Source organism: Macaca thibetana, chromosome 2 (assembly GCF_024542745.1).
Source record: "Macaca thibetana thibetana isolate TM-01 chromosome 2, ASM2454274v1, whole genome shotgun sequence".
NCBI classification, from domain to species: Eukaryota; Metazoa; Chordata; class Mammalia; order Primates; family Cercopithecidae; genus Macaca; species Macaca thibetana.
Window position 1 is genome coordinate 168,415,193 of NC_065579.1, and position 27,416 is coordinate 168,442,608.

Sequence of the window (27,416 nt, forward strand, 5' to 3'; positions counted from 1 at the left end):
TTTCTTTTTTTCTGAGAGAGTCTCACTCTGTCACCCAAGCTGGAGTTCAGTGACATGATCTCAGTTCACTGCAACCTCCCTCTCCTGGGTCCAAGCGATTCTTCTGCCTCAGCCTCCCGAGTAACTGGGACTACAGGTGCACGCCACCAAGCTTGGCTAATTTTTGTATTTTTAGTAGAGACGGGGTTTCACCATACTGGCCAGGCTGGTCTCGAGCTCCTGACCTCGTGATCCACCCGCCTCGGCCTCCCAAAGTGCTGGGATTACAGGCGTGAGCCACCATGCCTGGCCACAGATATGTATTTTCAAAGATAAGTCATTAACAACTTTTGCAAAGGAATCAGTAACAATGAAGGCCATAAAACACAACTTATCTGTGGTCTCCTCACTGCCTTAATAAGAGATTTTGTTAAATGCTTTTCAGTTCTATGAACATGTAAAAATCCATGTGTTACTACAGATGGTAGCCTGGGTTCAGATGCACCTGTTGTTTGAGTTTCTATAGAAATAGAGAAGCTTGCTATTTAAAAAAATATTCATGTACATGGGTATTTGGAAATCAATGAGAAGATTCTTAATATGTGAGTTTTCCCCTTGGCGGGGGTAAGTTGTGTTTTTGTGTCTGTGAATGGCAACCATCGTAATGAACCATAAAATATAAATTCTCAAGTCTGTCAGATAAAAATTATACCTGAATTTAAGACATATTTCTAATATTTACATAATAAATTTCATTTTTTACAGATATTTTTGCAGTCAGTGTGTGTGTTTGATTAAATAATGTTTAACCAATTTCTAACATCTTTTTCTTCTTTAGAACATTTTTTTTTTTTTTTTTTTTTTTTTGAGACGGAGTCTTGCTCTGTCGCCCAGGCTGGAGTGCAGTGGCCGGATCTCAGCTCACTGCAAGCTCCGCCTCCCGGGTTCACGCCATTCTCCTGCCTCAGCCTCGTGAGTAGCTGGGACTATAGGTGCCCGCCACCACGCCCGGCTAGTTTTTTGTATTTTTTTAGTAAAGACGGGGTTTCACTGTGTTAGCCAGGATGGTCTCGATCTCCTGACCTCGTGATCCGCCCGTCTCGGCCTCCCAAAGTGCTGGGATTACAGGCTTGAGCCACCGCGCCCGGCCTAGAACATTTTTTGAATAATTAATAAAATTTTTAGTTAAATTCACTGCAGCCTCTAACTCCTGGGCTCAAGTGATCTTCTTGCCTCAGCCTCTCAAGTAGCTGGGAATATATGTGTGTGCCACCACACCCAGCTAACTTTTTTGTTATTTTTATTTATTTTTATTTTTTGCAGTTTCACTATTTTTCCCAGTCTAGTTGGACCCTTAAGAGAGTCACAAAATGACATTATTTTCTAGCAATTTCTCACTTAATTACACCCAACATATAACCAAGACTGGTCTTAAACAGAGGATACAGAAAAAGAATACTGTATGCTGACATATGTATTTATTTAGAAGGCAGTAATAAACTCCAAGAGACAGTATTTTGGGAAATAAAAATCAAGAAAGGTGGTGTGAGGCTGAAGGACATTGAAAGGGAGTCTAGGCCCCTTTGCTCTGATCATGACTGTTAGTATATGGTAGTAGATGGGAGAGACTTGGCTTCCAGCTCCACTTTGTTACTTAAAATCTATACAACAGATAGACAGAAGCTCTCAGTCAACGTATAGTAACAGGGACTAGATTGAGTCTCCTACCTGAAACCACCATTAAAACCAGACAAAATATGTGAAGTAAGTGTTCTTCATGACACTTGACATCAGGTAACAAAAGACAGAAGTTGAACAAGGTAAGCCCTACTTTTGCCCTGCTAAAGGCAATAAAACAAGGGAAATAAAGTTGAATAAAAAAAATATTCCAGGGTATGTATGTCAATGTATAGTGATAGAGCACAGATCAGTATTGCCTGGGGATATGCGTGTTGAGGGAGGGTAGTGCAGGAAGGAGGGGTTAGACACATGACAGAACTTTGGAGGGTGATGGATAAGTTCAATACCTTGATTGTGTTGGTGGTTTACAGATGTATACACATGTCAAAATGTATCAGATTGCACATTTTGAATATGTGCACTTTATTGCCTGTCACTTTAATAAAGCTGTTTTTAAAATCTAGATGCCTCTGGGCAAGTTACTAAACCTTGACTTTACGAATCTGTAAAGTGGTAATAACAACCTATCAACTTTAGAAGTCTATTGCTTGGATTAAATGGGGTATTTGTGTGTGTAAGAGGCTTAACACATTACCTAGCACATTAGAAGGGCTCGGTGAATCTCCACACTTCTTTGCAGAGAACCAAATGGTATCTACTCTCCTTCCTTCTACCCCCCACTGACAGTGGATAGCACAGTGTACATAACCATGAACTTTTATCATCCCCCATAAGACAAGTCATCACTATGGCACCTCTGTGAGTTTGCTGGCAATAAATCAATCTTCCGGCATTGCTGGGCTGTCTAAATGCTTGACTGCAGTAAATTAAGTCTTATGTGCTGTTCCTGCCCTGTTGCCTGTCTGTGGGCAGGCAATAGCTGAACTGCTATTATGCCAAGATTTCTGTTGGACAAAGTGACAGGAGCAGGATAGAGTGGGAGAAAGCTGCAACTGGAATAACTGTGACAGGAATTTTGATATTCTAAAACTGAAGTGATGGAATTCACAATTCATGAAAGACTCGAGTTTCAAGACTTTGTTTACCTAGCTAGTGCATATTTTGGTGATACTAGAGGACACAACTTTGTGACAGGCTGTTGTGGACTGAATTATGTCCCCACAAAATGTATATGTTGAAGTCCTAACACTAGTACCTCAGAATGTAACCGTATTTGGAAATAGGGTCTTTAAAGGGGTAATTAAATTAAAATAAGGCCATTCGGGTGCACTATAATCCAATATGACTTGTATCCTTATAAAAAGAGGAAATTTGAACACAGACAAGTACAGAGGAAAGACACTGTGAAGACACAGAAGACAGCCATCTGCAAGCCAAGAGGAGGGACCTCAGAGGGAGAAAAAGAAAATAAACAACCTTTATCTGAGACCTCTAGCCCCTAGAACCATGAGGAAATTCACTTCTGTTGGTTAAGCCACCAGTCTGTTGCACCTTGCTACAGCAACCCTAGCAAACTAATACACAGACTATTTTTATTGTTCTTAAACCAACATTGTCTCACTCCTAGTAGTGTTACCAGCGGGTCTTTGTTCTTAGGGCTCCCAAGATGGTGGTGGGCCACTCCCAAGATGGTAGCAGGCCACTCCCAAGATGGTGGCAAGCCTTTTTGTTTTTTGACCTGGGGTTCTTGGCCTCACAATTCCCAGGAATGGAACTTTGGGCCACGCGGTGAGTGTTATAGCTCTATTAGAAGCCATGGGTCACGAAAGAGAACCATGGAACCCAGCGACTAGTGTTCAGTTCGATCAGGACAAAACCAGGCACTTAGCTGCATGGGAACAATGGCTAGCCTCTAGCCTGATCAGGAGCAGCAGTGGACGCCTAGCTGGATCAGAAGTGCAGCGGACACCCTGTAGGACCCAGAGGGGCGGAAGTCAGTGGCGGGTCTGCAAGGTGATCAGCAGTGCTGGACAGCAAGGAAAAGCTCAGCTCAAGCTGGAAGAAACACGGACCAGAAGAGTGTGCAGTTGCAAAATTTAACAGAGTGAAAACAGAGTTCCCATATAATGGGAGGGCACCCAAAGGGGGTTGCCACTGCCAGCTGGAATGCTTGGATTTATATCCCAATAATTGTCCCTCCCCTTGTGCTCTCAGGCTATAGATGATTGACTATTTCTTTACCTCCTGCTTTTAACCTAATTGATATTTTAGTGAGCTCTCTTTACTACCTGATTGGTCGAGTGTGAGCTGAGTTACAAGCCCCATGCTTAAAGGTGGGTGCAGTCACCTTCCCCAGCTAGGCTTAGGAATTCTTAGTAGGCCTAGGATATCCAGCTAGTCCTGTCTCTCAGTAGTGACCACCATCTTCTGTTAAGCCCAGTGAACTAATTATTTTGCTTTGGAGTACTCATTATATCTAAATATATTATTATGTAGGCATAAACTGTCCCGAAAATTTCTCAATCTACTGTCTGTGTCTTCGTGTTTGTGATTTTTCCATTGCTGATGCTTTTCTGGCTTTGCCTGCTGCTAATTGTTTTTCTTGGAAGTGTTATTCATTCTTTGGCCTGGTACCATGCTCACATTAGGAGCACGGAGTTTTCAGGAATCTTCTTCCCCTTTTCCTACAAGTAATCATTCTGGCTTACACACTGAAATGTGCTGCTCCCACGCATTAAACTTATGAATGTTAAATTTGTGGAGCGGTAATATACAAATCTTCCTTGAATAGCATCAAGCAGGTTGAAAAATGGGTATACGAATTGCCTTTTTTTGAAAATTAAATATTTTATCTGTTGTTTTAATTAATAATTTGAAGTTATATTTTAGTATCAGTTTTGGTACCCAAACTGAATAAAAGTAATAATTGAAAAGAATTGAAGTGGAGTCTTTTTTGCTGAGTGTTTTAAGTCTTCTCAAACAGCTATAACTTTGAGGAGGCTGTGAAAGAAAGGAAAAAGAGAAGCAGAAGGATTTTAAAGGAGTAGGGAGAAAAAGAGAGTCAAGTTAGTGGTTAAAACCGGTTGCTTTTCCCTTTGTAGTTATGTTCTCTACCTAGAGTATGTTGATACCAAAATCTTTGACGTTTTGTCTGCTGCATATTGTAAGTATCTTAGTAACAGTTAGTATATTAGGAACAGGGACTACTGCTTACACCAATGATTCTCAAGCCATGGTTCTTAAATCTTCGCATCAGAGTTACCTAGCATGTTGGGTGAAAAGGCAAATCTTAGGCCCATTCCAGATTTCCTGAATCAGAAACTTGAAGGTATGACCCAGGAATCTGTACTTTTATCATTCTTTCACAATCTTTTTGCTTGTTTGTTTTTTTCAGTTTGGGGACAAATTTTTAAAATTCTGTGACAACAGGGAAGAGTGATTGTTATAACATTCCCCAACTAAAGAGAAAAATGACTGAGTAGGTGGAGAAAAGGAAACTGGTAGCACATAGAACAGGTTGGTATTTGTTGGTATTCTATTGGTGTTATTGTAGAGAAAGAAAGCAGTGTGAAGCTGGAAATAATTTCTTACTACAAATAAGATAACTCCTTCAGAAACATATTGTTAATAGTTCTAAGTAGTCAAGAGATCAATATTGTTATTAAACTCAATATGACTAATTATAATTGAGATTTATGATATTTAACAGTGATCTTTGATAATATTTTAGGCTATGATACAGAGACGGATTTTTCCCCTCATCCCTCATAAGTCAAAAATTTACATACATTAATTTTAGAAAATGCTTTGAACAAATAAATATGTGAGTTTTCTGTTTTCCCGCAAAAAGGAGAGCTTTATCGGTTGGGATTTTACAAATTACAAGGACATTTTCAGGAGCAACAACAAGTTAGCAGCTAACTATTGTCCCCTCTCAAAAGTAATAGGTTAGGGCTATCACTGATAAATCATCATGTACTATGCAGACAGGTGTGAACAGCTGCTGTGATTTTCTGACTCCAGTGTTCACTCTGCAAAAGTCACTATTAGTATTACTGCTTACTGGTTCTTATAACAATTATGACATATCCAATATCATGTAATAAAAAGTTTCTTTATTCATTATCTAACTTCTTCTTTAGGAATCTAAGCCTCAATCCATCATGTGTTTCCTGATCCAAGTTACTATCCTGGCAAGTCTTTGGACTCATACCTCATTTGCCAGTTTCTTTATCCATAAATAAAAGAGGGTTGGGGGCATTCCTACCTGCTGAAAGACTACTCTGACGTCAATTAACTGCCTGAATTTCTAAATGCCTCCTCTTTCTGAAATCTCTATGGCTGTGTCCCCCAAGACGTTCAATAAAACCTTATTCTTCTGTATTGGACCCTTCGATGCTTTCTGCCGGCTTCAACTACCAACTTTCCACAGATTTCTGTAGTAGTCAGCGTTCTTCATAGAAACAACCAATAGGATGTGTATATGTATATAAAGAAATACAGATTTATTACAAAGAATTGGCTCCCATGATTTTGGAGGCTGGCAATTCCAGAATCTGCAGTGCGGGCCAGTAGGCTAGAGGTGAAACAGAGCCAAAGGTGCAGTTCCAGGCAGTGGGCTGAAGAAGTCCCCCTGCTTGTTCTATTTAGTCCTTCAATTGATTGAATGAGGCCCACCCACATTCTGGAGGACAATCTTCTGTTTAAATGTTAATCTTATGCAAAAACACCCTCAATGTTGACACATAAAATTAACCATCTCATTGTCCCATGCCCTGTGCCCCAGCCACCTTATTCTGCCCACGTAACTGGATTTTATCCCCCAGTCACATCTATCTCACATTCAAGGAAGGTTGAAGAACAGCTCCTAACTACTCCCAGTCTAACCTTTCTGCTCTGGGAAACCAATTATGCCGAATTATGTGACATTTGAATGATGGTAAATGATTAGTTTTTTGCATTAATGAAAAAGTGGCATAAGTGGCATTACAAAAGATGAAGTTTGATGTATGTGTATGCGTGTGTGTGTGTGTAAACCCTTTTTTTAATTTATTTAAAATATACGACTCTCTGAATCTGATTTAGCAAAAGAATAAAGCCCAATTTTTCTAGAAGCATAGAGAAGGGAGAAATTTAGTCTGGCTTTGGGATATGGAGTAAATGATAGAATGACTGGGTAAACTGGTGGTGCCTAACCAAAGGAGACTTTTTTCCCTAGTTGACATTTGGTAATGTCTGGATACATTTTTGATCGTCACAACAGGGGGTTACTACTTAAGAATGCATAGATAGCTGCCCACAGTGACAAATTATCTCAATTAGCCAGGCGTAGTGGTGTGCATTTGTAGTCCCAGTTAACTCAAGAAGCTGAGGCAGGAAGATCACTTGAGCTCAGAAGTTCAAGGCTGCAGTGAGCTACAATCATGCCACTGCATTCCAGTGTGGGTGACAGAGTCAGCTCCTGTCTCTAAAAATACATAAACAAACAAACAAAAAATCAAATCACTGCCAGCTCCAAATGTCAACAGTGCAGAGGTTAAAAAAACAATACCTGGAGGGAAAAGGATAATATTTGAGCTGGGCCTTTAAGAATATTCCAGTAAAGGATGGGTGCGGTGGCTCACACCTGTAATCCCAGCACTTTGGGAGGCCGAGGCGGGCTGATCACAAGGTCAAGAGATGGCGACCATCCTGGACAACACAGGGAAACCCCGTCTCTACTAAAAATACAAAAGTTAGCTGGGCATGGTGGTGCGCCTCTACTCAGGAGGCTGAGGCAGGAGAATTATTTGAACCCAGGAGTCAAAGTTTGCAGTGAGCTGAGATCACGCCAATGCACTTCAGCCTGACAACAGAGAGAGACTCCGTCTCACAAATAATAATAATAATAATAATAATAATAATAATAATATTAAAGTCAAAAGTGTCAAGGAAGAGTCAAACTTCGTAAAATATATGAAAAGATTTATTCTGAGCCAAATATGAGTGACCGTGGCCCATGACACAGTCCTCAGGAGGTCTTAAGAACATGTTCCCAAGGTGGTTAGGGTGCAGCTTGGTTTCATACATTTTAGGGAGGCATGAGACATCAATCAAATACATTTAAGAAATACATTGGTTGGCCGGGCCCGGTGGCTCAGCTTGTGGTCCCAGCATTTTGGGAGACCGAAGCGGGTGGATCACGAGGTCAGATCGAGACCATCCTGGCTAATACGGTGAAACCCCATTTCTACTAAAAATGCAAAAAATTAGCCGGGCGTGGTGGCGGGCGTCTGCAGTCCCAGCTACTCAGGAGACTGAGGCAGGAGAATGGCGTGAACCAGGGAGGCAGAGCTTGCAGTGAGCCGAGATCACACCACTGCATTCAAGCCTGGGCAATAGAGCGAAACTCTGTCTCAAAAAAAAGAAAAAAAGAAATACATTGGTTTGGTCCAGAAAGGCAGGACAACTCCAAGCAGTGGAGGGGCTTCCAGGTCATAGGTAAATTTAAACATTTCTGGTTGACAACTGGTTGAGTTTATCTGAAGACCTGGAATGATAGAAGACTTGGGAAATGTTCAGGTAAGGATAAAAGATTGTGGAGACCAAGGTTCTTTTGAAGTCTTATAGTGGCTGTCCGTAGAGACAATAGATGACAAATGCTTTCTATTCAGATCTTTAAAAGGTGCTAGACTTCTAGTTAATCTCTTTAGGAGTGGGAGGACCTAGAAGAAAAAGATCTCCGTGTTAATAGAGATTCTTCACAGAGACAAATTTTCTCCCACAAAGGACAACTTTGCAGGGCCATTTCAACATATGGGCAAAGAAACATGTTTTGGGGTAAAATATTTTTATTTTCTTCCTTTCCTATGTTATGACAGAGTCAGGTTGGAAAGTAAGTCACGATACATGGGGTTACATAAAACCCATCTGATGGTTATTTATGATTTGTAGGACATGACTCCTCAAACCTCTTAGGAACTTGGGCAAGATTAAAAAAAAAATGGCCGGGCGCAGTGGCTCACGACTGTAATTCCAGCACTTTCGGAGGCCGAGGCGGGTGGATCATGAGGTCAGGGAGGCCGAGGCGGGTGGATCATGAGGTCAGGAGATCGACACCATCCTGTCTAACATGGTGAAACCCTGTCTCTACTAAAAACACAAAAAAATTTGCCGGGTGTTGCGGCGGGCGCCTGTAGTCCCAGCTACTGGGGAGGCTGAGGCAGGAGAACCCGGGAGACGGAGCTTGCAGTGAGACGAGATCGCGCCACTGCACTCCAGCCTGGGTGACAGAGTGAGACTCTGTCTCGAATAAATAAATAAATAAATAAATAAATAAATAAATAAGAATTTAGTCCTCAAACGAAATGCCATAAACAGATGAAGGGATAACAAAGTATGGAGATAATTTAGGTAACTATGGTCAAATTTGTAAGTGGAGAGGAAATGGAATATGGTAAGTTCACAAAGGTGGGTTGTTAGGGTTTAGAGCAGTGCTTCTGAAACTTTAGCATGTATGAATCACCTGAAGATGTGTTAAAACACAGATCAGTGGGCTCCACTCTCTAATATTTTTATTTGGTAGGCCTGGAATGAGGTATAAGAATTTGCATTTCTAACAATTCCCCAAGTGTTGCTGACACCACTGGTCTGTGAAGTACATTTTTAGAGTCAGAGATGCCTAAAGTGATGTTAGGAATTCCATTTCTAGACAACAAGAAGGCCATTAATCAAAAGAATAATTTAGGAACATTACTCAAATGGCAACATATTGGACACATTGTCTTAGGGAGAAAATTAGTACAGAGAAACAAACGGACTGAAGGCCATGCCCTGAATGACGGAACCGCTGGAATCCCCTGCATTGATGACTTGGGAAGTCTGGAAGACCTGGGGCAATGTGTCCATATACATAATTCTTTCTGGACCTCAGCTGTGTAATTATGGTTTGCCTGGAGTTTAGCCTTAGCTAGTTATGCACGATCTTTGATTCTTTGTAATGAATCTCCTGGGATAAACCCTAAGCTGACAGCCTTCAGACAGGCTGCCTGGGCTGCACTTAATGAGTGGGATTGAGGTCATGAGAGCTAGGTGGCAGGGCAAAGAGAAGCTCCCTCAGATAGCCAAATCATTTGAAATTGTATTTTTTTTCTGGGTCAACTAAAGAGCAGGAGATATTGCCTCCGCTCCTGCCTCATCCCATTTCCAAATTATGCTTAAGGGGCTTGGATAAATCCATACATCAGAAAGCCTTTGTGCAATAATGCAATTTTGCAATAACATGAGATTGGAAGGACCTGTCAGAAAAGCTATTTTTAAATCACACATGATATCTAGGAATTCTAGTAATCAGAAGGACTGAGTTTGAACTGATTAGACTACTTTTCTAAACCGAAATTTATCTTCCTGGCTGAAAAGTATTACTTGTTTATCTATGATGCTTGATACTACCAGCCCTAGGGCTCAGGAGGCAAAAAAAAAAAAAAAAAAAAAAAAAAAAAATATTCCTTCTAAGTAACTCATCTGACCCTCCTGAGGATAAGATGCCCTTATCAACAAGCTGAAGTCTTGCAAATGCACAAGCTGGAGGCTACTTCCTCCACAGAAGAACTCTTCTGCCTCGGGGCTTCTAAACACAAACAGGAACTGGAAAAAAAAAAAAAAAAAGAAAGAAAGAAAAAAGAGAGAAACGGAAAGTACCTTAAATATTTTTGTTTCATTTTTTCCTTTCCAAACTTTCCATCCTCTTTGCAACAAAGGAACTGCATCTCGCTGTGTCGCCCAGGCTGGAGTGCAGTGGCATCATCTCGGCTCACTGCAACCACCGCCTCCCGGGTTCAAGCGATTCTCCTGCCTCAGCCTCCCAACTAACTGGGATTACAGGCGCCTGCCACCACGCCCAACTAATTTTTGTATTTTTAGTAGAGTTGGGGTTTCACCATATTGGCCAGGCTGGTCTCAAACTCCTGATCTTTGATCTACCCGCCTCGGCCTCCTAAAGTACTGGGATTACAGGCCTGAGCCACTGCGCGCAGCCGAAACTGCATACTCTTAACTGACGGTGAGACCAGCGTCTTCTGACCACAATGCTGCCTCACTCTAATCATGTTTTGTTTTTTTTTTTTCCATTCAGAAATCCTATGATCTATAACCCTTCTCTGACATGTGCTTTTCGCCTCACCCCAAGGTGCTAGGACGGATTCATTTCTTTATACTCTGACAGCTATTGTAGATACATTAATAAATAGAATACTAACTTGATTTTCCTATAAAATACACATATTATTTTAAAGTCCTTACTTGGGACTTTAAGCGGGAAAGAAATGAAGGAATAAAGAGAAGAAAGAAGGAAGGAAAGAGAGAAGGAAGAAAGCAAGGCAGGCATGCAGGAAGACAACTATAATTAAAACTTTAATTGTATGTAACATAGCAAGATAGTGATTTGTCCAAAACTCTGCAGTGGTTCTGGAACTTTTCTGTGTGTAATAACACCTCGGATACTTGGTTTGGTTTCTACTTTTGGGGACCCAACCCTAGAGATTCTGACTCAGTAGGTCTGAAATAGGTCTCCAAGGTCAACATTTACATTTTCACCAGGTATTTCTATGTTGCTAGGCAAGGGAAACTATGCCTTGAGATTGTCCTTAAAGAACGCTGTCAGGGTAAACAGCCTGTGCCTTTTGTCAAGTTTTTTGCCAGACGAGAGGAGGGAGAAATGATAAACAGCAGCTGCTTAGATTTGAAAGTCTGGGGAAATAAACACAGGTGGTAGGAGATTTACCAGCCTTCTCCTGAGGTCCCTAGCACCAATATGCCCATCTGCTGTGGGCTTCCCTCACCCAGTCAGGCACTTTCTCAGTCCCCAGCTGTCAGACTGCTTTCTCAGACTCCTCCTCACTTCCTTATGCAAAAGTATTTTGTTATATGGACTGAATTTTGTTCCCTCAAAACTCATAAGTTGAAGTCCTACTTCAATGTGACTGTATTTGAGATACAGTAAACAAGTAATAAAGGTTAAATGAGTTCACAAAGGTGGGGAATTAATCCCATAGGACTGGCATCTTTATAAGAAGAGGAAGAGATGCTCCTGGGGAGCACACAGGAAAGGCTATGTGAGGACACACAGCAAGATGGCGGCCGTCTGCAACCCAAGGAGAAGGCCCCACTGGAAACCAACCCTGCTGGCACCCTGATCTTGGACTTCTAGCCTCCAGCACTCTGAGAAAATAATTTCCTGTTACTTAAGCCACTCAGTCTGTGGTATTTTGTTATGGTAGCTTAAGTAGATTAATACACCTTTCTTCAAAGCTTATTTAGGTATTGCTCAGCCAAGAAACCCTCCTTCTAGGCACAAAAGCCTTAACAACCACTTCATTCTCAAGTTTCAAGGGAGTTCAGGTCCCAGAAAAGCTGTGAAATTCAATTTAAAAACCCCAAGGAACTTGGGGCTGGGGACAGGGAGGTGCTCAGAGGTATTATAAATTTTCTTTTAGTCACAGCATGTACTATAAACAGGAATTTTGTGTTTTGCTTTCTAATTTCATTGCCGTTATTCCATTGTTTCCACAATGGATCTGAGGTTATGAAATGGCTAAGAATTAATCATGCAGTTCCTCTAGGTCATTGTAATGATGCCTCTACTTTGAGTCACATGAAAAGTTTTTGGATGGAAGAAAGCAGAAGAGCCACATAACTCATGTTTTAAAATACTCACTGGATGGTTATGTGAAGAATGGTCTGTAGCAGTCAAGAATGCAAGCAGAGAGGGCAGCTAGAAGGCTATTATTGCATTACTGATAGATGACAATGATTTAGACTAGGATGTGGACTGGTGTAGGGAATTGGTTAGGTGCTAGATATTCAGGAGTTCCCCTTTATGTTCAGGGGATATGTTCCAAAACCCTAAGTGGATGCCTGAAACCACAAATAATACTGAACCCTACACTATGGTTTTTCCTATACAGGTATATAGGTATCTAATTTATATCTATAAATTAGGCACAGTAAGAGATTAATAATGACAAATAATGAAATAGAACAATTATAATCAGATGCTATAATAAAAGTTATGTGAATTTGATCTCTCTCTCTCTCTTTCTCAATAGCTTATTGTATGCAGTATTTTCAAACTGGGTCCACCACAGGTAACTGAAGCCATGGAAAGCAAAACTACAGATAAGAGTGGACTACTGCATTTAAAAGGTAGAAACAATAATCTTTGCTAAATATTGGATGTGTTATGCCAGACAGATAGGAGGAATAAAGATATTAGGAATTTGGTGAATTTAGTAAGCCTATTTATTAGCTAATTTAATAAATGACTGGAAGTATCTATCTGTCTATAACAGTTTACAAACCAAAACATTAATAGTGGTCATCTCTAATGATATAACATAGGAAACATTCATATGCTGTACTTTGCTTTTTTCTAACAAAAATGTATCACAAATAATTTTTAAATGTTGTAGATACATGAAAAATATTGTCTGGTTGGGTCGGGCGTGGTGACTCACACCTGTAATCCCAGTACTTTGCTAGGCTGAGGTGGGTGGATCACCTGAGGTCAGGAGTTCAAGATCAGCCTGACCAATATGGAGAAACCCTGTCTCTACTATAACTATAAAACTTAGCCGGGCATATTGGCACATGCCTGTAATCCCAGGTACTCCAGAGGCTGAGGTAGAAGAATCACTTAAACTTGGGAGGCAGAGGTTGTAGTGAGCTGAGATTGCACCATTGCACTTTTGAGACAGTGAAACTCTGTCTCAAAAAAAAAAAAAAAAAAAATTGGTCATTTGAATTTTATGAGATTCAAGATAACAACATCTCTATTGCAAGGCGAACTTTCTGACTTATGAGACTAAAGGAACAACCTAAAGAAACTGATTCTATACCTTTAATTTGAGGATGAAAGACACTAAAATAGTGCTATATGTTCAAATGTTTTAGTGGTATTAGTTTGTAAATTCTACAGAATTTTGGCTGGTGAATGAAACAACACCATGAAAGAAGAAAAATAGGAATACAGTCTATACATCTTTTTTGAAGAAGCTTTTCTTTTCTTTTCTTTTTTTTTTTTTTTTTTTTTTTTTTTTTTTTTTTTTTTTTTGAGACGGAGTCTCGCTCTGTCGCCCAGGCTGGAGTGCAGTGGCCAGATCTCAGCTCACTGCAAGCTCCGCCTCCCGGGTTCCCGCCATTCTCCTGCCTCAGCCTCCCGAGTAGCTGGGACTACAGGCGCCGCCACCGCGCCCGGCTAGTTTTTTGTATTTCTTAGTAGAGACGGGGTTTCACCGTGTTAGCCAGGATGGTCTCGATCTCCTGACCTCGTGATCCGCCCGTCTCGGCCTCCCAAAGTGCTGGGATTACAGGCTTGAGCCACCGCGCCCGGCCACTTTTCTTTTCTTATGTAGTATTGCCTGCAGCAATTCTCTGGATCCTAGAGATAAGATCAAAAGCATGACTCACTTTTACTAGCAAAAGTGAATGCAGTTCACTTTGAAGTAAACTTTGAATCTTGTCTTTGTGTTTTTATAAGTAATATATATTCACACACATCAATAATACTTGTATTAATGCACACCGGGTTTGTGGTGGCTTTATTAACATTAATGCAGAAGATAAAAAAATACATGAAGAGCATATATAAAAGATAGAAGTCTTTTATGTATGATATTCATGTAACAGGTTTATTTTAGATTCATATAAAGGCTTTATTTTGAATACCACACAATATTTGCAGACTTTTTTTCTCAAATCTCTATGTTTTTTTAATTGCTTCACAATTTTAAAAAAAGTCTTGAATGAGAGAGGTATTCTTGTTTTAAGAACTTCTCCTAAGTTATGCTATTAGTATTAATAAAGATTTCAGAATTAAAAAAAAAAAAGCAACTATAAAAATGTCTTGCTTGCAATAGTCCTACTATGAAACAAGAAAACCGCAAGACAACTTAAAGTCCCCTTGAATTATATTTCCCTTGAAGAAATAGAATATTAACCTTGGGAAGGTTATAGGTCAGCAAAGCAATGAATACATGACAGGAAAAATTTAAAAGTCATGATTGGGAAGTAAGGTTAGGTTAAAATTTCCAAGGAAAGTTGTTTGCTGTGGAGCTGAAGGGATTATTATCTAAACAAATGTCATATTTATATTTCTGAAAAGATCATGTAGCACTAGATGCCAACATAAAATGCTAGAAAACCACATGTGGCATCAGGCTCCAGAAAAAGTAGGGAAAGAGCCAAATTTCAAAGGAGATAAGATATGTTGATGCAAAAATATTAGCAAGTATCTTCAGGGTAATATAATCTAAAGTAAGCTTTCATTTTTTATTGATAATTCTCCCAGATCCTGATCAAAGTAAGCTTTTAGAAAGAAAAATCATGTCACAACAAAATGCTTTCTTAATATATAAAATAAATAAATGAAAATATTTGTCTAAATCTTATAAATGTTTCCCTTATTTTTTTCTTAATGGTAGAAACAGAGGATGAGGAAAACAAAAAGAAAACATTGTTTGCAATAATTCATTATATGGTACTTTCAAAACTGATTTACCAAAATGACCACAGGTTGGGTTATAAAACAAATTTCAATTAACTTAAAAGGATTCAAGACATGCAAAACATATTATCTAAACACAATGGAATTAAATTAGAAACTGACAACAAAGAGATTTCTGGAAGATCCTCCAAATATTTAAAAAATAACACGTTTCTCAACAACCAATGTGCAAAGAATAAACTTAAAGAGAAATTAGAAAGCATGTGTCAACTAAGGAAGAATGAAAACAGGACATATAAAAACTGTGGAAGATAGCAAAAATAATGATTAGAGAAAAGAATATATGTCAAACTCCTCATATTAGAAAATAGAAAGGTCATAAATCGATGGTCTTAGCTTCAATCTTAAAAATTTAGAAAAAGAAAAGCAAATGAAACCCAAAGTAAGCAGAAAAAAAAAATGATCAAGATAAAATTGGAGTTCAATAAAACAGACCAACAAGAAAATGAGATCAATAGAATTTATAAATCTCTAGCCAGGCTGTTCAAGAAATAAAGAGAAAATAAATTACCAATATCAGAAATAAAAGCAGTGACATCACTACAGATTTTACAGATATTAGAATATCAGAATATATCTACAGATATTAGAATTTTATATTAGAAGAAAGAATAAAGAAATTTACAAACTAAATCAGGACAACCAATTTTAAAAGTTATATTAAATGCACAAATTATTTGAAAGATATAAACTACCAAAGCTCAGTGAAGAAGAGAGAGATAAAAACTAAATAGCCTTATATCTATTACAAAAATTTAATTTGTAGTTCAAAACATTCTCACAAGGAAACCCCCCAGATTGCTTCACTGATAAATTCTATCAAGTATTTAAGAAAGAAACAATACAAATCTTATACAAGTGTTTCCAGATACTTGAAGAGGCAATAATACTATAATACCAATTTATACATTGATTTCAGGATTATTCCAACAACAAATCCAGACGAAGACATTTAAAAAAAAAGAAAACTGCAAACCAATATTCCTAATAAACATGGATGAAAATTTTTTAGCAAAATGTTAACCAATCAAATTAAACAATATATGAAAAGGATAATAAATCATGGCCAGTTTTATTCCAGGCATGCAAGGTTAGCTTAACACTCAAAAATCAACCAACATATTTCTTAATATAAGCAAACAAAAAAAAAAAAAAGAAAAAACATATGGTGTCCTTAATACATGTAGAAAAAGCTTTTGTCAGAATACTATGTTCTTTCAATTATGAAAAAAAAATCTCAACAAACTAGGTATAGAAGTAAGTTTTCTTGATTTGATAAATGGCAACTACAAAAATACTTCTAGCTAAAATAAATATCAAATTACTTGTGAAAGATTGAATCATTTCTCCCCTATGGTGAAGAATAAGAAAAGAATGACCACTCTCAACACGGTGAACGTTGTACTTAAGGGAATTAGTTGTTTAAATATGAAAAAAAAAAATCTAGATTTTAAAGGAGGAAATAAAACTCTTGGACAAAAGATCATGTGGAATTTAATGTAGACGATATTTTTAAAAGTTACTATAACTTATAAGTAAGTTTAGCAACTGCAGGATACAAAAGCAATATTCAAAAGTCAGTTGTATGTCTATACAATAGTAAAGAACAATTAGGAACAATTTACCATTTACAGAAGCATTTAAAAACATGAAATAGTTGGGAATAAATGTAAAAAAGAAATACATGCAAGCCCTGAACATTAAAATCTACAAAACATTGCTGAAAGATATTTTAAAATATCTAAATAAATGGAGAGATACATTTGATCCATGAATCAGAAGACTTAATATTGTTAAGATGCTAGTTCTCCTCCAACTGACCTATAATTACAATAAAATCCCAATCCAAATTTCAACATGCTTTTTTTTTTTTTAAATAGAAATTTGGCAGCGAATTTTAAAGTCTACAATGGAACTGTAAAGAACCTAGTGTAGCCAAAACAACTTTGAAATAGAAAAACAGGCTGGGAGCGGTGGCTCAAGCCTGTAATCCCAGCACTTTGGGAGCCCGACGCGGGCAGATCATGAGGTCAGGAAATCGAGACCATCCCAGCTAACACAATGAAATCGCTTCTCTACTAAAAATACAAAAAGAAATTAGCCAGACATGGTGACAGGTGCCTGTAGTCCCAGCTACTCGGGAGGTTAAGGCAGGAGAATAGTGTGAACCCGGGAGGCAGAGCTTGCAGTGAGTCGAGATTGCACCACTGCACTCAAGCCTGGGCGACAGAGCAAGACTCCATCTCAGAAAAAAAAAAAAAGAAGAAGAAGAAGAAGAAATAGAAACACAACATGAGGCTGGGCACAGTGATTCATGGATGTAATCCCAGCACTTTGGGAGGGTGAGGAAGGTGGATCACTTGAGGTCAGGTGTTCAAGACCAGCCTGGTCAACATGGGAAAAACCCATCTCTAGTAAAAATATAAAAATTAGCCAGGCATGGTGGCACTCACCTGTAATTCCAGCTACTCAGGAGGCTGAAGAACAAGAGTCACTTGAACCTGGGAGGTAGAGGTTGCAGTGAGCCAAGATTGTGCCATTGCATTCCAGCCTGGGTGACAGAGTAAGACTCTGTCTCCAAAAAAAAAAAAAAAAAAAAAGAAAGAAAGAAAAAAAAGAAAAGAAAGAAAAGAAAAAACAACATGAGAGGAGTTACAGGAATTACTTCAAAAACTTTAAGACTTACCAAAAAGCTGCAATAATCAAGACATGCTGGCATTGACTCAAAGATACATAGACAGATTCATGCAAAAGAATAAAGAATCCAGAAATATATCTGTTATATATCTGATAATGGTCTGGCTCTGTGTCCCCACCCAAATCTCATGCTGAATTGTAATCTCCATAATCCCCACTTGTTGAGGGATGGACCTGGTGGGAGGTGATTGAATCACAGGGGTGGTTCCTCCATGCTGTTCTCTTGATAATGAGTTCTCACGAGATCTAATGGTTTTATAAGTGTTTGACAGTTCCTCGTTCACACACTCTCTTCCCTGCCTCCATGTGAAGAAGGTCTTTGCTTCCCCTTTGCCTACTGCCATGACTGTAAATTTCCTGAGGCCTCCCTAGCCATGCGGAACTGTGAGTCAATGAAACCTCTTTCCTTTATAAATTACCCATTCTCAGGTATGTCTTTGTAGCACTGTGAAAACGGACTAATACAATACTCAAACATATATGGAGTACTAATTTTTGGAAAAGGTGCAAAGGCAATTCTGTGAAGAAAGGATGGTCTTTTTATCAAATAATGCTGGACCAATTTGATGTCCACATACCAAAAAATAATAATCAATCCTTAACTCTCAACATATTTACAAACTAATTCTACCATGTCATAAACCTAAATGTAAAACCTAAAATTATAAAGTATCCAAAACAAAACAGAGAAGAAAAATTTTTGATGTCAGCTAAGCAAAGGTTTATTAGATATGTCACCAAAAGCATAATTCATACAAAGAAAAATAAGTTAGACTTCAACATTTAGAACTCCTTTATAAATATATTGTAGAAAATAAAAAGTCAAGACACAGAGTAGGAAAGAATATTGGTAAATCACATATCTGATAAAGGACTTATATATAGAACTTAGCAAAAAAACAACAAACACTGCTCCCCCGCACAAAAATAGGAAAACTATTTGAACTGACTCTTTACCAAAGAATGTACATGATGGCAAATAATCACATGAAAAGATGTTCAACATAATTAGATACTAGGGAAATCAGAATTAAAATCAAAATAAGGCAGCACTTATTACATTGTCTATCACTTAAAAGATTGTCCATTCCAAGTGTTAGGAAGTAAACCAAATGGAATTCTATGCACTGCCAGTGGGAACGTAAAATGGAACAACCATTTTGCAACTAGTTTCGCACTTTTTTGAAAGTTAAACAAAAGTTCAGTTTCAGCTGCGATATGTATTGAGCTTAGAAGTCATCACTGTCACCTTTACAACAAAAGTTACACTGCCACCTTGAAATCTGAGAAGACAGTTGAGTAGATGGAGTCACAGATGAGATCTGCTTACCTGGAGGAAAAGCTGCTGAAGCCATAGACTGGTAGAGACGTATAACTTGTAATTTTGAGGACTAGCTGGAGGCTGAATGTAGACTACAAAGAGTAAGAACATTCTGGTGGTTAGAAATTTTTGTTACAGAAAACAAAAGACAAATAGGAAACAGTCTTAAAGAAGCCCCCACACTTTTATGGACTTTTCTTGCAGGGATCACACCAGATTTTCATAGTGAAAATATGAGAAAGATCCCCTGTTGGCACCATTCAGGGGAAGGGAAGAACAGCCAGGTGAAGGGCATCCAGAGACTTCTCCATAATAAAGACCTGCTCTTCAAGGAAAATCATGCTGCTTCACCACCGCACAACTCTGAACATTTTTCTGGCTAGGGGAAAGGAATTCCTATAAACTCCAGCCCCTATCAGCTTTATGAGATAGGACTTCAAAGTAGATTGGGAATGCTGCAGCCAGGGAAGTTAGGAGGGACAGGGGAAACAAAGCTATCCTGTTGGAGTAGGGAGAAACATACTCGTGAAGGCCACATTCCTAAGACTCAAGCTCAATAAAAGACTGAGTCTTAATCAGAAGATTATAGAATGTCCTCTCTCCCCTACATCCATAAATCTGCATTGTATGATAGTGATGTACAGCTGCAAAGTTAAAAGAAACGAACTTTCTCTGAGGAGTAATACATAAAGAACGACCAAATCCAAAAGGAGAGCTAAAAATAAGAGCCCTAGAAAAAGCTGAAGTCTCTAGTAGCTAGCCACAATAAACATTAAATACAGCTCAACTCCTAACCAGATTCACATAAATCCTCACTGAAAAGGCCTATTTACCTCTCTTCCTATAGCCTGATACATGTCTAGTTTTCACCAAATATTACAAGTCATGTCAAGAGACAAAAACATCAAAAAGCATAGTCTGAAGAAACAAAGCCATCAACATAATCAGATTTAGATATGATACAGTTGTTGGATTATCAGATAGGCAATTTAACATAACATAGTAAATATGTTAGTGACTTTCTTGGGAAGAGTAGTCAACTGCAAGAATAGATGGGTAATTCTAGGAGAGAGGTGAACATTATAAGAAAGGATCAAAAGAAAATGCTAGAATTCCAAAACAGTAAAAGAAAATTTAAAAATACCTTTGATGGGCTCATCAGTAGACTCAATATGGGCAAGGAAAGAATCCATGAACTCAAAGATAGGTGACTTGAAATTTCACAGAGTGAAACGGAAAATGAGAGAAGAATGAATAAAACTAATTAAAAAGAATAGACCATCCAAGATCTGTGGGACAATATCAATTAATGCAACATATGCATAATTAGAACACAAGAAGAAGAAAGAGAATGGTGCAGAACAATATTTAAAATAATAATGGCCAAATATTTTCCAAAATTAATTAAAGTCAATAAACCACAGACCCAAGAATCTCAGAGAACAACAAAACCAACCAAGCATTTTATATTCAAACTACAGAAAACAAAAGACAATTAGGAAATCTTGGAAGTATGGCAGAGAAAACAAGTCATCTTAACTTTTCCAAAAAAAATAAATAAATAAAAAGTAAAAATTATAGCTAAGTTCTTTCTCATCAGAATCCATTAAAGCAAGAAGAGAGGAGTGAATTATTTAGAAGTTTTGAAAAAAAAAATCTTCTTATAATTTGAAATTCAAAAAATTACCTTTCAAATGTAAAGGAGAAAAAAAGATCTTCTCAGATAAATAAAATCTGAGGGAATTTATTTCCAGCTGACCTTCTCTATAGGAAATATTAAAAGAAGTTCTTGAGAAAGATGAAACATGTAGTTCTGAAATTTGGATCTACATAAAGAAAAGAAAAGTCTTATAGGAAGAGAAAAGTAAAATAAAATATTTTATTTTTCTTGTTCTTAAATGATCAACAAATAACTGTTTGTTTAAAACTATAATAGGAACAATGTACTGGGTGATTATATGAATAAGAGAAATAAATGGCAACAATATCACAAGATCAGAAAGGAAGAATTGAAAATACTCTGTTATTTGAGTTCTTTGTAGGTTCTGGATATTAGCCCTTTGTCAGATGAGTAGATTGCAAAAATTTTCTCCCATTCTGTAGGTTGCCTGTTCACTCTGATGGTAGTTTCTTTTGCTGTGCAGAAGCTCTTTAGTTTAATTAGATCCCATTTGTCAATTTTGGCTTTTGTTGCCATTGCTTTTGGTGTTTTAGACATGAAGTCCTTGCCCATGCCTATGTCCTGAATGGTATTACCTAGGTTTTCTTCTAGGGTTTTTATGGTATTAGGTCTAACATTTAAGTCTCTAATCCATCTTGAATTAATTTTCGTATAAGGAGTAAGGAAAGGATCCAGTTTCAGCTTTCTACTTACGGCTAGCCAATTTTCCCAGCACCATTTATTAAATAGGGAATCCTTTCCCCATTTCTTGTTTTTGTCAGGTTTGTCAAAGATCAGATGACTGTAGATGTGTGGTATTATTTCCGAGGACTCTGTTCTGTCCCATTGGTCTATGTCTCTGTTTTGGTACCAGTACCATGCTGTTTTGGTTACTGTAGCCTTGTAGTATAGTTTGAAGTCAGGTAGCGTGATGCCTCCAGCTTTGTTCTTTTGACTTAGGATTGTCTTGGAGATGCGGGCTCTTTTTTGGTTCCATATGAACTTTAAAGCAGTTTTTTCCAATTCTGTGAAGAAAGTCATTGGTAGCTTGATGGGGATGGCATTGAATCTATAAATAACCTTGGGCAGTATGGCCATTTTCACGATATTGATTCTTCCTATGCATGAGCATGGTATGTTCTTCCATTTGTTTGTGTCCTCTTTTATTTCACTGAGCAGTGGTTTGTAGTTCTCCTTGAAGAGGTCCTTTACATCCCTTGTCAGTTGGATTCCTAGGTATTTGATTCTCTTTGAAGCAATTGTGAATGGAAGTTCATTCCTGATTTGGCTCTCTGTTTGTCTGTTACTGGTGTATAAGAATGCTTGTGATTTTTGCACATTAATTTTGTATCCTGAGACTTTGCTGAAGTTGCTTATCAGCTTAAGGAGATTTTGGGCTGAGACAATGGGGTTTTCTAAATATACAATCATGTCATCTGCAAACAGGGACAATTTGACTTCTTCTTTTCCTAACTGAATACCCTTGATTTCTTTCTCTTGCCTGATTGCCCTAGCCAGAACTTCCAACACTATGTTGAATAGGAGTGGTGAGAGAGGGCATCCCTGTCTTGTGCCAGTTTTCAAAGGGAATTTTTCCAGTTTTTGCCCATTCAGTATGATATTAACTGTGGGTTTGTCATAAATAGCTCTTATCATTTTGAGGTACGTTCCATCAATACCGAATTTATTGAGCATTTTTAGCATGAAGGGCTGTTGAATTTTGTCGAAAGCCTTTTCTGCATCTATTGAGATAATCATGTGGTTCTTGTCTTTGGTTCTGTTTATACGCCGGATTATGTTTATTGATTTGCGAATGTTGAACCAGCCTTGCATCCCAGGGATGAAGCCCACTTGATCATGGTGGATAAGCTTTTTGATGTGCTGCTGGATTCGGTTTGCCAGTATTTTATTGAGGATTTTTGCATCGATGTTCATCAGGGATATTGGTCTAAAATTCTCTTTTTTTGTTGTGTCTCTGCCAGGCTTTGGTATCAGGATGATGTTGGCCTCATAAAATGAGTTAGGGAGGATTCCCTCTTTTTCTATTGATTGGAAGAGTTTCAGAAGGAATGGTACCAGCTCCTCCTTGTACCTCTGGTAGAATTCAGCTGTGAATCCATCTGGTCCTGGACTTTTTTTCTTTGGCAGGCTATTAATTATTGCCTCAATTTCAGAGCCTGCTATTGGTCTATTCAGGGATTCAACTTCTTCCTGGTTTAGTCTTGGAAGAGTGTGAGTGTCCAGGAAATTATCCATTTCTTCTGGATTTTCTAGTTTATTTGTGTAGAGGTGTTTATAGTATTCTCTGATGGTAGTTTGTATTTCTGTGGGGTCGGTGGTGATATCCCCTTTATCATTTTTTATTGCGTCTATTTGATTCTTCTCTCTTTTCTTCTTTATTAGTCTTGCTAGAGGTCTGTCAATTTTGTTGATCTTTTCAAAAAACCAACTCCTGGTTTCACTGATTTTTTGGAGGGTTTTTTACAAGAAAAAAACAAACAACCCCATCAAAAAGTGGGCAAAGGATATGAATAGACATTTCTCAAAAGAAGACATTCATACAGCCAACAGACACATGAAAAAATGCTCGTCATCACTGGCCATCAGAGAAATGCAAATCAAAACCACAATGAGATACCATCTCACACCAGTTAGAATGGTGAGCATTAAAAAGTCAGGAAACAACAGGTGCTGGAGAGGATGTGGAGAAATAGGAACACTTTTACACTGTTGGTGGGATTGTAAACTGGTTCAACCATTGTGGAAAACAGTATGGCAATTCCTCAAGGATCTAGAACTAGAAGTACCATATGACCCAGCCATCCCATTACTGGGTATATACCCAAAGGATTATAAATCATGCTACTCTAAAGACACATGCACACGTATGTTTATTGCGGCACTATTCACAATAGCAAAGACTTGGAATCAACCCAAATGTCCATCAGTGACAGACTGGATTAAGAAAATGTGGCACATATACACCATGGAATACTATGCAGCCATAAAAAAGGATGAGTTTGTGTCCTTTGCAGGGACATGGATGCAGCTGGAAACCATCATTCTTAGCAAACTATCACAAGAACAGAAAACCAAACACTGCATGTTCTCACTTATAGGTGGGAACTGAACAATGAAATCACTTGGACTCGGGAAGGGGGACATCACACACCGGGGCCTATCATGGGGAAGGGAGAGGGGGGAGGGATTGCATTGGGAGTTATACCTGATGTAAATGACGAGTTGATGGGTGCTGACGAGTTGATGGGTGCAGCACACCAACATGGCACAAGTATACACATGTAACAAACCTGCACGTTATGCAAACCTGCACGTTATGCACATGTACCCTAGAACTTAAAGTATAATAATAATAATAAAAAATAAAAATAAAAGAAAAGAAAATAGTCTGTTATAAGGTACCTGTATTACATGTGGAACCATAGAGTGATATTTGAAGATAGACTTCAATTTTCTAGAAATGCATATTGTAAACTCTTGGGCAATTACAATTTTTTGAATAAAATATAAATAATACGGTGAGATGAGATATAAAGGAATCACATAAAAGGTTAATTTGGCTAGGTGCGGTTGCTCACGCCTGTAATCTCAGCACTTTGGGAGGCCGAGGCAGCAGATCACCTGAGGTCAGGAGATCGAGACCAGCCTGTCCAATAGGGAGAAACCCCGTCTTTAGTAAAGATACAAAAATTTGCCTGGTGTGATGGTTGGCACCTGTAATCCCAGTTACTTGGGAGTCTGAGACAGGAGAATTGCTTGAACCCAGGAGGCGGAGGTTGCAGTGAGCTGAGATCATGCCACTGCACTCCAGCCTGGGAAACAGGGTGAGACTCTATCTCAAAAAAAAGAGAGAGAGAGAAAAGAAAAAAGAAAAGAAAAAAATAGCTATATTAATTTTAGACAAAGCAGGCTTTAGAACAAGGACAATCATCAGGAATAATGAAAGGTATTTATTACATGATGATCAATGCATCAATTACATGAGGCAAAAACTGACAAATCCCAGTTAATGGACAGTCTGCGAAATACCTGACCATTATGTCTCAAAACTATCAAAGTGATGAAAAATAATGAAAGTCTGAGAAACTGTCATAGCCAAGAGGAGCCTAAGGAGGCATGATGACTAAATATAATGTGGTATCACACATGGGATCCTGGAAGAGAAAAAAGACCATAAGTAAAAAATTAAGAAAATCTGAATAGAGGGTTTACTTAATAATATTATATAAATATTGGTTCATGAGTTGTGTATTATATTAATGTAAGATGTTAATGATAAGGAAAACCAGATATGGACTATATATGAGCTTTCTGTGCTGCCTTCACAATTTTTCTGGACATTTAGAACTCTTCTAAAACAAAATGTTTATTTAAGAGAATGTTAAGCATACACCTGCTATATGATCCAGCCATTCCACTCCCAGTTATTTTCCAAAATGAAATGAAAGCATGTGTCTATAGAAAGACGTGTATGCAAATGTCATACCAGGTCTATTTGTAATAGCTCCAAAGTAGGAACAATACAAGTGCTCATCAGCAAGCAAATGGATAAACAAATTGTGGTATACTTATGTACATGCAATGGAATATTTCTCAGGGATAAAAGGAATGAACTATTGCTTCAGGCAGCATATATAAATCTTAAAATAATTCTGCTGACTGGAAGAAGCCATACAAAAAGAATCATACAGCATGATTCCATTTCTTAGAATTTTAGGAAATACAAATTAACTGTAGTGTCAGAATGCAGACCTAAGGTTGCCTGAGGATAGAGATGGGGCAGTGAAAGCGAGGGATTCTGAAGGGACATGATAAAAGCTTTGGGGTGATGAATATGATCGTTGTCACAGTTGTGTTGGTTTCACAAGCGTATGCATATGTCAAATGTTATCAAATTCTACACTTTAAATATGGATAGCTTATTGTTTATTTAAGTACTTAAATAAAGCTTTTAAGTTTACCTAATTATTTGTACTAATTTTAATAAGAAGTTTAAATTGAAATGGAAATTTATAATAAAGAATGATAATTTGTCATGGTAAAAAAATAATGTTAGTAGGTTGGTTCCACTTAGATGCCTTTGGAAGAATTCATCTTGTTCAAGAGCACACCTCAGTATGTTAATATTTGGGGTTTTGTTTGTTTATTACTTGTTTGTATACATTGTTTGGTGATTTAAATGTCTGAAGAAAACTTGACGCTTTCTTTAAAACAGAAATGTTCATGTAGTTTACTGAAAAATTATTTCTCCGGAATTAGGATTGTCATTACTAATGCCTTAACAGAGTCAAAAATTTCCTTTCACTCCACAAGCATGTTTAAATGAACAGAAATTGACATATAAAGAGTGTCTCTCTTTTAAAAGTATTAACTGAAATAGAAGTTCTGAAGCAATTTTATTTTAATGGAAGTGCTCAAGATTTAATGCCAAGCCTTCATGCAAAGTCAGGCAGAGAGCTGAGAACTCTCTGTTGAAAAGAAATACAGAATATTAAGGCTGTTTCACTATCTTTCCCTAAAACATTAGCCTAATGTAGCCCTGCTGCAATTCTAGATGGAGAATGGAAACAATATATTATGGGGGAATGCCTTGCATTAAATTAATTACTATTCTTACTTTAAAAATCAGTCTCCTTACATAAAAAAGGTGAAAGAGTAAGATAAATGCTAAACTCATACCATAATTACTATGGAGGACTTATGACAAAAAAATAATAAAGCATTTTGTAAGAGGAAACAGAAAGAGAGAAAAGATAATTACAAACTTTGTGGTTCCAGAAATCTGAATGATGAAGCAAAAAAAGGAAATAATAAGCAAATAGAAAACCAGATTCTAATCCTGAGACACAGCGTATCCAAATACTACTCTCTCTAGAACTTGAAGGGATAACACTCATTCCTAGAACAGTAATGAAAGCTTTCTTTGTTAAATAGGAAAGGAATTGCTGCTGACAGAGGGAAGGGACCTTACCTTCTGGAAAAATAAGCTTTTAATTTGGCTAAAATCCACGTCTGATAAATTCTCAAAGCACCTTGTGGGCAATTTTGTTCTTCACAAGATGGATGTGTTGAGTGACAAAAGGAACTCTAGGCCTAATTCAGACCAATCATGAGGAACTGTTCCATCTCCGACAGAAATAGAAACCACAGGCAAATACAAAGTTGTTCACTTAAAAATAAGAGGAATACTGGGCATAGAATAGGTGCTTACTTTAGGAAAGCACTTTTCCAAAAGTTAGGGGCAGATGTCCATGCCTGATTCAAGGAGAAAAGTTAATGCCAACCAATAAAATTATGACTATCAACTGCAAATATCTTTTTATGAGAGAAAAGAGAAGAGAAAGATAAAGACAGCGTGATAAATTGCAATGTCTGTAAACATACACAAGATGGGTGCAGGACGCACCTGAATGAGCAAGACAAAGCCTCTAAGAAAAATATAATACAGTGCCAAGAATAAGCTGCAACTAGTGAGAAATATTACGGATGATAAAGGACTTTTCTTAAATACTTGCTTAGTGCAAGAAGAATAAGAAAACACAGATCTGTCACTTAAAGCAGCAATGTAAAACCCTGTATCTCTTCCTTTATCGTTGCTGTATAAACTACACTTTACT

General features: G+C 37.8%; 1 long non-coding RNA gene across 7 annotated transcripts in view; it reads right to left on the reverse strand.

The window, feature by feature from the left end:
- LOC126947844 (uncharacterized) overlaps window positions 1-27,416 on the reverse strand; it is a 212,073-nt gene that overhangs the window by 102,165 nt on the left and 82,492 nt on the right. For 6 of the 7 annotated variants that reach the window (XR_007723219.1, XR_007723218.1, XR_007723223.1 and 3 more), the window contains 2 exons: window positions 19,128-19,210; window positions 17,554-17,671 (listed from right to left, as the gene is read on the reverse strand). This is a non-coding gene — a long non-coding RNA (uncharacterized LOC126947844). Of the gene's footprint in view, window positions 1-844; window positions 8,265-17,553; window positions 17,672-19,127; window positions 19,211-27,416 lie in introns of those variants that run through there. The other variant, XR_007723222.1, reaches the window with a different exon arrangement.